Here is a 12410-nt window from a genome sequence, read left to right on the forward strand (position 1 = left end):
TTTAGGAAACCAGGCTAACCCAGTCCTGGTTCCCAAATATATTACAAATTTCCTGCAGATTTTCTAGACAGATTCTCAAGCTGGGGTAAATTTGTCCCCCAGGGGACACTTGTCAATGTATTTTGACATTTTTAGTTATCCCAACTGGGAGGGTATTACTGGTATCTAATGGGTAGAGGCCTGGCTGCTGCTAAACATCCTACAATGTCCAGGACACCCCACAATAAAGAATTATTCAGGCCCAAATGTCAACAGTGCTGAGACTGAGAAACTTTGTCCTAGAGTGTTGCAGAGAACTCAAGGGAGGTGTTCAGGGGCCACAGCGTAGAGAACATTTGTCACTCTTTTGGACCACCCAGCATCTGCTCTCCCTTCCTATGTTTTGAGGCAGAGGCTGTGCCCAGAACAGAAGCTCTGTGAAGCCAGTCCACATTATGCCAGCCTCTCTTGCAGCTATGCAGAAGGCATGTGACCTTCCTCCACCAGTCACATGCATTTTCCCAGGCTTTCAATCTAAAACTCATGATGCAGAAAAGTGGGAGCATCACCTGGACCCCGATCCCACCTGATCTGAAACTACAAAATCCGATGTGGCTTTTCCACCTCACCTCAGGTGGGGATTGCAGTCCAGGTGAACTAAAAGGAGGGAGGCAGAAGGAAAAGAATGGACTTTGGGAAGTACCTACAGTGAGCTCAGGCAGCACGCTGGGTGCTTCACATGTGGCGTTGCATTTACAGCAGAGCTGAAATAGCCAGAAGAGAAGCCCTGGCCCACTCAAAGCTGGGGGTGCATGCTTTCCCCCACCTCCCAGTGAGTTGGGTGTCCCAGGCCTGAAGGCTGTCAGGGAGCTTCCAGGAGAAACAGGCAGGACCCTTGAGAAGCTGGAGGAGCAGGAGGGGAGGAGGAGAAGGAAATAAGCAAGAGAAACTGGCCCACACAGTCAGAGCAGCTCCAGAGAACGAGCTGAGAAGGAATCCTAGAAATTGGCGGGTCCAACTACCCCTTTTACAGATGAGGAAACTGAGGTCCAGGGTTCAGTAGCAGAACTGGAAATAAAGCCCAGCTCTTTAGCTCCTTCTCCATTGCTCTTCCTACTGCTCAAGGTGTGTACAAAGATCCCTGTGTGCATGCATGTGTGCACACCGTGTATGTAGGGGGGTGTGTGTGTGTGTGTGCGCTCACATAGGTGGCTGAGACAAGGTCATCTGTCTCTCCATCCATCTGTAAGCCAGGACGGCCATGATGTCAACATGAATTAAGATGTTTACAGAAATGAAAAAAACATGCTTAGGAAAGAAGTTAATCTCTACATGGGGGTGGGGGGATCCAGTTTCAGAAGGTTGATGTCTTGATTTTTTTTAAATCCCTTTTCTGTTTTATTCAAAGAGGATTTGGTGTTCTCAGCCCCAGCTGGGAGCTTAAGGAAACAGATCTGCGTTTTTCAGCCTCAGCCTATCCCTGAAACTCTAGGCCTCTCTTATGGCCCTGAGGACAGGGATGGCTGGAACCTGATCTCTACTCAGGCCAGCTCCAGGCCTCCGTTTGCCTCCGTACAGAGGCCTGGAGATTCCTTTTCTATCCCTTTTCTCCAGAGTGGTTTGTTCAGCCCTAGAGCAAAAGGGCTCAGACACAGGAGATGTGAAGCAGAATTCACAGTTGAAGCTGGGGGGCCTGACCTGGCAGCTAAGAGAGGGCAATAGGCTCTGAGGGAGGCTCTGAGGTGTGAGCAGAGAGAGGAGGAAGGGGCGCAGACAGCAGCGTGTTGTGGAGTACTTGCCAGGAATCCCACCTTCCCCATCTACTGTCTGGGTGAAACTTGGAGTGACCTTTCCTCCCTGGGAAAATGGGGGTGACTGTGGGACCACATTCGCCCTGGCTATGCTCTTACAACTGAGTTTTGGAGCAAGCATGAGAACACATTTCTAAGGTCAGCATTGGTAGGTGGACAGAGGCCTTGGTGTGACCATCTGTGGTCCCCACCAACCTTCATCAAGCCACTGGAGATCAACCGCCTCCTGGTGTCCCAGTCCATCAGACCCAGTAGCTTCCTTGCCCAAAAATCCCAAAAGAGAATTCCCCTTTGCAGAAGGCTGGACTCCCCAGGGTAGCACAAAGTGAGCTGGTGCCCTCACCCAGGGCTAATCAGGTTCCCAGAAATTTTGACTGCAGCAAAAAAGCAGGTCCCCGTTCCTCCAGATTCCCAAGGTCAGCACGAGTATCTGCTCCAGTCCAGGGCCCTGGCCTTTGCCTGGAATACCATCGTCCCTTTGCTAGGCCTCCATATTTCTTACTAGGAAACTCAGTAGCAAGCTTTGAGCTCAATCAAGTGTTGGTGCCATCATCATGTTAGCCCTCGGCCCCTGCCCACTCTGGGCCTCTGTTTCATCACCTGTTAAATGGGAATTTAGCCCAGATGACCTCCTCTATCACACGCAAGTTCCCTTTGGCACTCATTTCAAGATTCTAGACTTCAGAGTCCTGCTAAGACCCTTGCCTGCCTCTCGTCAACTCAGTCCTTCCACAGCCCACCCCCAACCCCAGGCTAGATGCTGGCGAGGCCCCTTGTTCATCTGGTTGACAGGCCTAGGAGCTGCTTCTGTTTGTCAGTTCCTACTTCCCAGCGTGCTGGTCCAGAGCCCAGCAGCTGGGGTCATGGGCGTCAGGATTCCTCCCTTGGCAGGCCCTTTTACCCAGGCAGATCACCTAAGCCTCAGGCTGGCTTCCTTCTTGGGCTATGGCATGCACTGGTTTCCAGCCCTTATCAAGAAAAGAGGGAACAGAGGGCTATGGTATGCCAGTCCTACTGTAATGACTGTCGCTTCCCTTATCTCCTTTAATCCTGCCATCCTCCAGAGGCCGACGGGGCCAGGAACCCCACTTTAACAAGAAGAGCGGGGGCAGGCCCCACCCGGGTGTGCCGACTCCAGAGTTTGGGCCCCTTCCTTAGCCTCGTGCTGCCTCCTTAGATCTCCTCTGGGAAAGCAGGGCAGAGTTATTTGGCCAGGAGTCCTGCTGTAACTCAATTCATCAAATATTTATTAATAGACCAGAAGGTTTGCTTGGCATGGTGTTAGGGGTCAGAAGGGGACCGTGGAACCCACGGGGTGATTCCCTTCCAGCCCCTGGGCTGGGCCCAGTCACGGCCCCATGACAGTGGCAGGCCATCATCAGACACCCATGGGCCTCTGGCAGCCGTTTTCCCAATTGTTCTTTTGGATCCAGCGAGTTACAGCTCATTCCTTTGGCCCACATTGTTCCTTAACGACATCACTTTTTCCATCTCCCAAAGGCACTGTGCCCTCCCGCCTGAGCACTGCCTCCCAGCTGATCTCCATCTCCCTGGCATGTTGCAGTTTCCATGGACCACTGAGGGCATCATCTCTGGATCATCTGAGATCTGTGAGGCTCTCAGATGATCAGAGCCTGGGTACTCCCGGGCCTCCCCATGGTGACCCAACACCATGACCAACCTTGTCCATGTGGTTGGATGGTCCCTGCCCCTTCAAATCCCTGAGTGCCCTAGAGACACGCCTCTTCTCCTCATCCTTTAACTCATGCACAGATACGGAGATCCTTGTGAGTCTCTGCCTGGGCTGGATGTCAGGCTGGGCCATGGACAGCTCTTCCTGTCCCGCGTCTCCCTTGCATGGCAGTCTTTTCTCCCTGTTCACTGGCAGTCTTCTCTCCCAGTCCCTTTGCATGCTCAAGTCATTTGGCATCACCCACAGCTGTACATACTTCCTATTCCAAGTCAAATGTCAGTTCCTTCTGGGTGAACCCAGGTGCTGGGTCCCGGCCCTCCCAACAGCCTTCCCTTCTGAGCTACTCATTCATGTGGCCAGTATGATCCTAAGCTCTCACTATGTGCCAGGCCCAGTGTTGCCAGCACCTTCTGTTTTACTGCCCTGCCATTGATAGCTCTGGCCCCCACCATTTGCTAGTGAGGTAGTGTGGCACAGAAGGCAAAGCGCATACTTTGGAATCAGATCGATCCGGGTTTCAGTCCTGGATCTTTCATCTGTTGGTTTGTTTATTTATTTATTTGAGACTGAGTCTCCCTCTGTCACCCAGGCTGGAGTGCAGTGGCATGATCTCGGCTCACTGCAACCTCCACCTCCCAGGTTCAAGCAATTCTAGTGCCTCAGCCTCCCAAGTAGCTGAGATTACAGGAGTGTGCCACTATACCTGGCTAATTTTTCCATTTTTTTTTTTTTTTTTTTTTTTTAGTAAAGACAGGTTTTCACCGTGTTGGCCAGGCTGGTCTCAAACTTCTGACCTGAAGTAATCTGCCTGCCTCAGCCTCCAAAGTGCTGGGATTACAGGCGTGAGCCACCACACCCACACCTGGCCATGTCGTCTATTTAATTACAAAAATTTAGACAAGTTGCTTTGCTGGAAGCTCCAGTTTCCTCATCTGTCAGCTGGGAATGCTGTCATTCCTAGGGCTGCTGGGGGCACTAAGTGCATTCACGTATGTACCTGGTGTGATGTGTATTTCTGGCATAAAGGCAAGAAAGAGCCCGGTATATTTGGAGAAACTACAAAGAACACAGAATGGCAGGTCCAAGGAACCCTAAGGGGAGCAATAGGGCATGTGGCCGAAGAGGCCAGCTGGGGAATGGTGCATGGCATGGAGGACCAAGCAAGAAACCCAGGCCAGGCAGAGCCAACAAAGCCAGGAGCTCATCATGTCATACCCCTGCCCCAGCACCTTCATGTCCCCCAACTGCCTCCAAGCGGCAGTGCAAGTTTCTTTAGCCAACGCTTGAGGCTTCCAGCAAGCCTCCAGTCTAGTCTTCTCTCCCGTCACACCGCGAAAAAGATGGGGAATAAAGTGACATCTTCTTTATAGCCTCTTTCTCAGTGAATGATTAGTGCCAGGTGCGGAGGAGCAAGACCATCCGGGCCTGCCTCTGTGCTCCAGCCCTCATGTCCTGCCTCCTCCCTTCTCTTCTCCTTTGGGCCTGATCCAGGAGAATCAGCTCTCCCCAACCCCAGACTCTGAATCAAGGTTGCTTCTTGCCCCCTTCCCCACCCCACTAAATACCATGCAAAGGCTGTGTGTGGCTCAGCAAGGCCAATGGTTGCCAGTCAGCACCAGGGCTCTTCTTTGAGGACAGATGGAGGCTTTGGTCTGATGTCACGGGCACCAGGCATCTGAGATCACCAAGGCCAGGAAAAGCTAAAAGTCAGGTAGCTCCCACTGTCTGCTCCAGCAAGACCGGCCGGCTCTCAAAGCTACAGTCATGACCATCAAAACAGAGAGAAGGGCGAGGTTGAAGAGGGAGACCTGAGCCCTGGCTATTAATAACATTCTCACCTTTTACTAAAATATTCTCTTCATTTCACATTCACACCTCACTTGCAGTCTCCCCAGCCCTGTGTGAGGTAGGCTATGCAGGCATTGCTCCCTCCATTTTCTCATGCTACAGAGGGAAAACTGAGGCTCAGAGAAGGGCCATGGCCTGCCCAAGGTCTCACTGCTGGTCACTGCAGAGGCCGCCTGCCTTCTGGTCCTGTCCACCGGGCTGCCCATCTGGTGAGTTTGGTTCACATCAGTTGTTTGGCATTGATCCAGAGTTCTAGAACTTCTGTTTAAAAACCCCCTCCAGCATGGGGAGGGGGCAGCACTCAGAAAATCTTCCAGGGAGTTCTTCCTCTGGAAAAGGAGAATGCCATGTGAAGCAGCGTGAATAGAACAGATGCCGTCGTGGCCCACACCTCGTCTCTTTCCATCTTGCTCATCGCCCTTCACTTCCAGGGACACCCTTTCCATTTGTTAACGCTCTTAACATGACCCCCCCAACTTCCTCAACGAATCTGGGACTCCGAATCCACTAAATCATGGTCCAAAATATCATAGCTGTTTTGAGGGGAACACTCATTTCATAAAATTTCTAGAGAAAAAGAAAAATATGGGCCGGGCGCGGTGACTCAAGCCTGTAATCCCAGCACTTTGGGAGGCCGAGGCGGGTGGATCACGAGGTCAAGAGATCGAGACCATCCTGGTCAACATGGTGAAACCCCATCTCTACTAAAAATACAAAAAAAATTAGCTGGGCATGGTGGCGTGTGCCTGTAGTCCCAGCTACTCAGGAGGCTGAGGCAGGAGAATTGCCTGAACCCAGGAGGCGGAGGTTGCGGTGAGCTGAGATCGCGCCATTGCACTCCAGCCTGGGTAACAAGAGCGAAACTCTGTCTCACAAATAAAAAAAAAAAAAGAAAAGTGGGCCGGGCGCGGTGGCTCAAGCCTGTAATCCCAGCACTTTGGGAGGCCGAGACGGGTGGATCACGAGGTCAAGAGATCGAGACCATCCTGGTCAACATGGTGAAACCCCGTCTCTACTAAAGGTGCAAAAAATTAGCTGGGCATGGTGGCGCGTGCCTGTAATCCCAGCTACTCAGGAGGCTGAGGCAGGAGAATTGCCTGAACCCAGGAGGCGGAGGTTGCGGTGAGCCGAGATCGCGCCATTGCACTCCAGCCTGGGTAACAAGAGCGAAACTCCGTCTCACAAAAAAAAAAAAAAAAAAAAAAAAAAAAAAAAAAAAAGAAAAAAGAAAAATACTACCAGGACATCCATATTTTTTAATGTGTTATTTTAGTTATTTTTTAAAACACAGTCTGAATAACTAGATCCTGTAGTGTGTATGTTTTATGTTTGGGGATTTCAAACAGGTTTTTCTCTAGCTAATCAGCTCACTTTAACCTGAACCAGAATTCAAGCCAGCTGGGCTGGTTAGAGCAGTGTTTCAAGATTAGAATGGATCTTCTCCAGTCCATCCTGTTTGTTTGACAGATAGGGAAACTGAGGCCCAGAATAGAGAAGTGCTCTCCCCAGTGAAATTTAGCTCCTTTGTGGCAGAGCCAAGTCTCAGCCCAGGTCTTTGAGTGCCCCTTTGGTACTGCTTCTACAGTGCCCTGTGCCCCGAGATCCAGGAAGTCTGTGGAAGGGGCCAGAGAACTGCTTTCTGAGCAGCCCCTGGCTTCAGACCAGCCTGCCCAGGCCTGGACCTCAGATTGCTCTGATGCTCCTACTCATGCACGTGTCTGGCTCAAATGGCTGTCCCTTTGGACCGCTGCAAGGGGCTGATTAGATGTAATTGCTTTGCCTAGAGCGAGCTATCTGCTTAATACAATCAGCTCCCAGTCATTAGCCTGCCAGAGGCCCATTTCCCTTGCTGGAGTCCTAGGGCCCTCAAGCCCTCACTCCAGCCTGTGCATGATGGGCCTCCCTCTGCAGGTAACAGGGTGTAGGGTGTATGTATGTGGGTGGGCTTCTGACTTGGGTTGGGGAGCTGGGAGAAAGCAGTGCTGTGGAGGCTATGCAAGAACTCCAGATGCATCCGTTCCTGAGGCCTGGAGCCAGGGAATACAGCATTTCCAGGTGGATGGGATAAAGAGTCTGGCATAGACAGATTGCTCCATAAATGTTAAACTGAGCCCAACAGATCCACAAAGGGCATCTAGTCCAGCCCCAAACTCAACACATTCAACAGTCAAGACAAAAGGCAATTCTTGTGACCCACCACGTGCCAGGCATTCTGCTAGTTCCTAGGATCCTTCTAAAATAGCCTCCAGCCAAGGGATCGGCCAGACTGTGCTTGTATGCCTCTGGTGGCCAAGTGCTCATCACCATCCTGGAAAGCTCACTCCTTCTTCAGGGGCATGGAGAATGTTCCTCTTGTGTTGAATTGAAAGCTCTTTCCCTGTCGCATCATCCCCACAGATCACTGGCCCCTTCTGGGCTACACAGAGCAAAGCCAATCCCTCCTCAGGTGACAGCTCACATGTCCCCTGAGTATTTTCTTCCGGCTGAACCTCCCAAGGCCCCTCCGTTGTGCCATGCACATCATGCTGGCAGAGCCCCTCATTAATCTGGTTGACAGGCCTGCAACTTGCTTCTGTTTGTCAATTCCTTCCTCCCAGCATGCTGGTCCGGAGCCCAGCAGCCAGGGCCACAGGCGTCAAGATTCCTCCGTTGGCAGAAACAACTACAGCCCTAGCAGAACATGACACTACCTGAGGAGCACCGTGGAGGCCGCCCGAGCCTGTCCACTGAAGAAAGGACACCTGCAGCCTGCTCACCAGTAGCAATCGACTCTGCTGCCCTCTGCCTCGCCCCAAGACACACACACACACACACACACACACACACATACACACACACTGCTGTGCATGCTCACAGGCACCACTCAATACACACCAGCTGATTAATCATTGCAAGTGTTCTTGTAATTATTGCATTTGGTGCTGAGAACAGGCTGCCTCTGCTTGCTTCTCAGAAGCCATAAACCTGCACAGAAGGATTTCAAGATTTGTGAGGCTGTTGACGCGATCTCCGGGCTCACTTTCTTCCTTAGCAACAACATGTTTGTCAGGAAATACAGGCTGTGGCCACTCCAGAACCTCTGCAGAGGACAAGCTTAAGGGACTTAATTCTTGTAATGGGAAGACAGCGAGTTTAGGGAACTTACTTTGTGGTATTTGGCTAGGAAGTAGGATAGCTGTGAGACCTGGAGGTGTTCAGTTGCCTCCTGGGCACTGGGTGTTCTACAGTTTTCTCCAGGTTTAATTAGTCTGTGATCCTTGGCCAAATACAGAGAAGACTGGGCATGGAGGGGAAAATGCAAAGGGCCAGAAGACAAAAGAAGGGGAGAAGTGGAGACCGGGACTGAAACTGAAATTCTCGGGCTCACAGCCTCTCACACACACACACACGCACACACACGCGTGCCAGGCTGGAGAACAAAGGCTGTTTCCTCCCAGGTGTAGCTCTGTATCACCTGCTGGCTCTCCTGAAACCTCAGTAATGGCTGGGTCTATCCCAGCCCCTGCCCCAAGTGCGGGGAGGGGAAGGCATTGAAGAGAAAAGGAGCAGGAAGAGGGGCAGATGAGTGGAAGGTGCAGAGGGAAGCATGCAAACGGCAAAGTCAGAAAAGTGAATCATCCCCGGGCCGGTGAGGACAGTGCAGGCAATCTTGTGCGCTGCTGGGGAGAATGAAAACCAAGACAGCCATGCCAAGGACAGCCCGGCCATGTTTAGTGACATGCGGTGGGCATAAGCACTGTGGCCGCTGAACAATTCCCTGCAGATCCTTAAGCACACACACACAAGGATGCTCAGCAAAGGCTGAGCGAGGCGGAGGCCACTTAGGAGGCCGCACTAGGGGCAGGGGTTCGTCACACGTAGGGGATGCAGACTGTGGAATGAGGGCTACGGCTTCATGCTGATGATGGCTGCTGTGAGCAGGAGCAAGCCTGACCCCACAGCAACTCCACAAAGCCCAGCTATTCCTCACTCTCACTAATAAGAGAGCCAAGCCCAGTCCTGGCATAGGGCTGGCCTCACAGATCTTTGAATTCGACCCCTCATTCGCAGGTGGAAACCCTTTCTCCCCATCCCACAGCGTGACTGGGCAGGGCTAAGAACAGGGCCAGGTGTCCAGCCTCCCAGCCCCGTGTGCTCTCCCCCTCAGCCTGCAGAGCCTCTCTTTGTTAACAGTTGCCTTTTGTGTTTGATTTGGGCTTGAGATGTTAAACAAATAGTGTCTCTTGACAAACGCAAGCCGGCTGCACTGAGACCAGTTATGCTCCGTAAAGCCAGGCTAATCCCCTGACTTCTCTCCTGACAGAGATACACCAAGAAACACCCCAATCATACCCAAAGCACCCTAAATCTGATCAACCCACAGTCGGGGACTGTGATCCCTGGTGCAGTGCTCAGTGTCAGCAAAGTCCTCCCTGCCTTTCTGCAGCAGCTTCCGGGCTTCTCTCCCCCTTCTCAGGCCTGTCCCTGGGTTAATTTCGAGATGGCTCTGGACCCTGCTTCCTACATGAACCATGGGCCCCAGGCCCTGCCAACCCACCTGAGCCCACCAGGCCAACGGGACCAAATAGAAGGGTATTTACAGAGCACCTTCTCTGTGTAAGGAAGCTATGGGTTACCGACATGAGTAAGGCCCTACCCCTGCCCTGCAGGAGCTTATGGTCTGGTCTAAACAGAACGAACTTGAAATTCATGTGAGGATCTGGACTCCATCTAGAAACTGATGGAGTCAGGCTCTGAACTTCAGCTTGTCTGACTCAGGGTCCTACCTCATTGATCCTGCCCCCATCCTCCAGCCAAACTGCCCATACAGGGGGCCGGAAAGCAACGGATAGAGAGGTCTTTGGGCCTCTCTTCCTCCAGGCCACATTCTTGGCCATTATACAGTGAGCACGGCTGGTCAAATGGCCAGGGCTCTCATTAATATCCCAGAATATCAGAGCAGGGAAGGACCTTTGAATACAGCCAATGCTTTTGTCTTGTAGAAAAGGAAACTGAGACACATAGAGGCCACGTGAGTTTCCTGAGTCTGCCCATCTAGTTGGTGGGAACAGATGGCAGAACTGGGACCAATCTCCAGCCTCTGGACTTCTAGTTCAGTGCTTTCTCCACTACACAACATGCTTCCTTGGGCCTCGGGACACTCACATCTGTCTTTAACCTCCTCTCCTAACCTAGACAGGGCTTGTTCCAGCTTTAGAATATCTCTCTTCAGAGAGCCACAGAAGCAGATTGCCAGGGTTTTTCTGCCTGCAGACTCAGCCATCTGTGCTCCTCTCCCTCTGACACTGATGGTCTCTAACTCAGGTATAGAGTTCTTTAAAGCCTTCATTTGAGTGAGTCACCCAAGGAAACTTGTGGGACAGCTCTAAGGTGCAAAGCGCTGAGGGGAGAGTGGCGCGAGTGAGAAGGGTTTCTTCCACCCTGAGGGAGATAATGAGCCAGCGGGGAAGATAGATGCGAAAGAGCCGCTAATCTTCTAGGCAGGAGGAACACCTGCTGAGTTGATGCTTAGGGTAATGTGAGCACAAAAGGAGCCAGTGGTTCTGATCAGAGACAACTGGGAAATGCTTCATGGAGGGAGTGGTCTTTGAGCTGGGTCTTGGAGCCCAACTCCGTTGAAATAAGAGTTCAACAGAGAGAAGATGAGAGAGGCAAAGGGGCACCAGCATCCCAGGTTACGGGAGCCACATGAGCCATGTGAAGCATGGAAGTACGTGGATGTGTTTAGAACTTAGAGGGGAACGGAGTGGAAGATAAAGCTGGAAAATAATTGTGGATGATATTAGTATATAATGAAATATCATAACTAATGACACATTAGGTTCAATTTATCCCACCTAACAAACTAGAATCCTGAAAGTGGTGCTATCTCCTCTTTTTGTCTGATTCTTGGGAGAACTAGAGAAACGGAGTCTGGGATGATAATGGGATGCTATAAATGAAGGTAGTGTAGACATCTCCTGGTCCAAACCCTTCCACTGATGGATGTGCATAGCAAGCCCCAGGGAGAAGAGGCAACTGGCCCCCAATGCCACAACAAACATGTGGCAGAGACAGGTTACAGAGACTGGGCAGGTGCAGGCAGGTCTGAGGAGCCCAGGATGGGAGGAAATGGTATAAGCTGATAGGTCTTTGACACAATCTGACCCAGGTTGCCTACAAGTCCCAGGGGTTACTCAGAAACCTAGACTGGTACCAGCATGGCTTCTACCGCAGAACCCTCTCCCCAAGAGAATGGAGAGAGGAGGGGGAGGAAGAAGGGGACCCAGGCTGCCCTCTGGGCTTCAGGGCCTCCCCACTGATAGGTGCCCTGGTCCCATACATAATGGGTACAACAAGAAAGTGCCAGCCTTGAGACATGAATCCTGGTCCCCCCCTCACTCACTGTGTGACTTTGGACAACACCCTTCCTACTCTCTGAGCCTCAGTTTCCTCATACGTAACCCAAGAAGGTTGGGCCAAATGATCTCTAAAGGTCCTTTCAGTATTGAAGTGCTGTGAGAAAAAGCTTCATCATGATTAATAATACATGCCCTGCCCCTAAAGACAGCTTTTTCCCATTTCCAAAGCTCTTTCACTCATAATATCACCTTTCATCGGTACAGCTGTCTGGCCCGGCAGTCACAAGCAAGCAGAACCTGGACACAGCCTTTTTACCTTGAAAGCCTAGTCTAGCAAGCCACTTGCTCATCTAGGCAAGCTTTGGGGGAATTCGCTTCTGGGGTAATTGTCTCCAGGAGCCAATATGTCAGAAAGGCACAGAACATAACTTGTACTTTCACCTCTGAGAAACCGGGAAAGGCAGCACTTTCCTTCCAGGGAGCCAGAAGATGCAAAGGGAAAAAGCCTGCAATAGGCTTAGTTCCTGGTCAGAGGGCAAGACCAGAAGGTTTGTGCCTGCAAAGAAACAAAGATCTTCCTTTGAAGGCAGAGGGGGAACATGGTGCTATAAATGTAGGACCCTCCCATCGGGCTCTGGTTCAGAAAGCAGAAGTCATTAGAGAGCTTGATATCATCTGATTTGTTCACATGTGTTCTTTGATCTCTCAAAACAAATGGTTAAAGAGGTGGATAGAGCT

This window comes from Saimiri boliviensis, chromosome 1 (genome assembly GCF_048565385.1).
Source record: "Saimiri boliviensis isolate mSaiBol1 chromosome 1, mSaiBol1.pri, whole genome shotgun sequence".
Lineage (NCBI taxonomy): Eukaryota > Metazoa > Chordata > Mammalia > Primates > Cebidae > Saimiri > Saimiri boliviensis.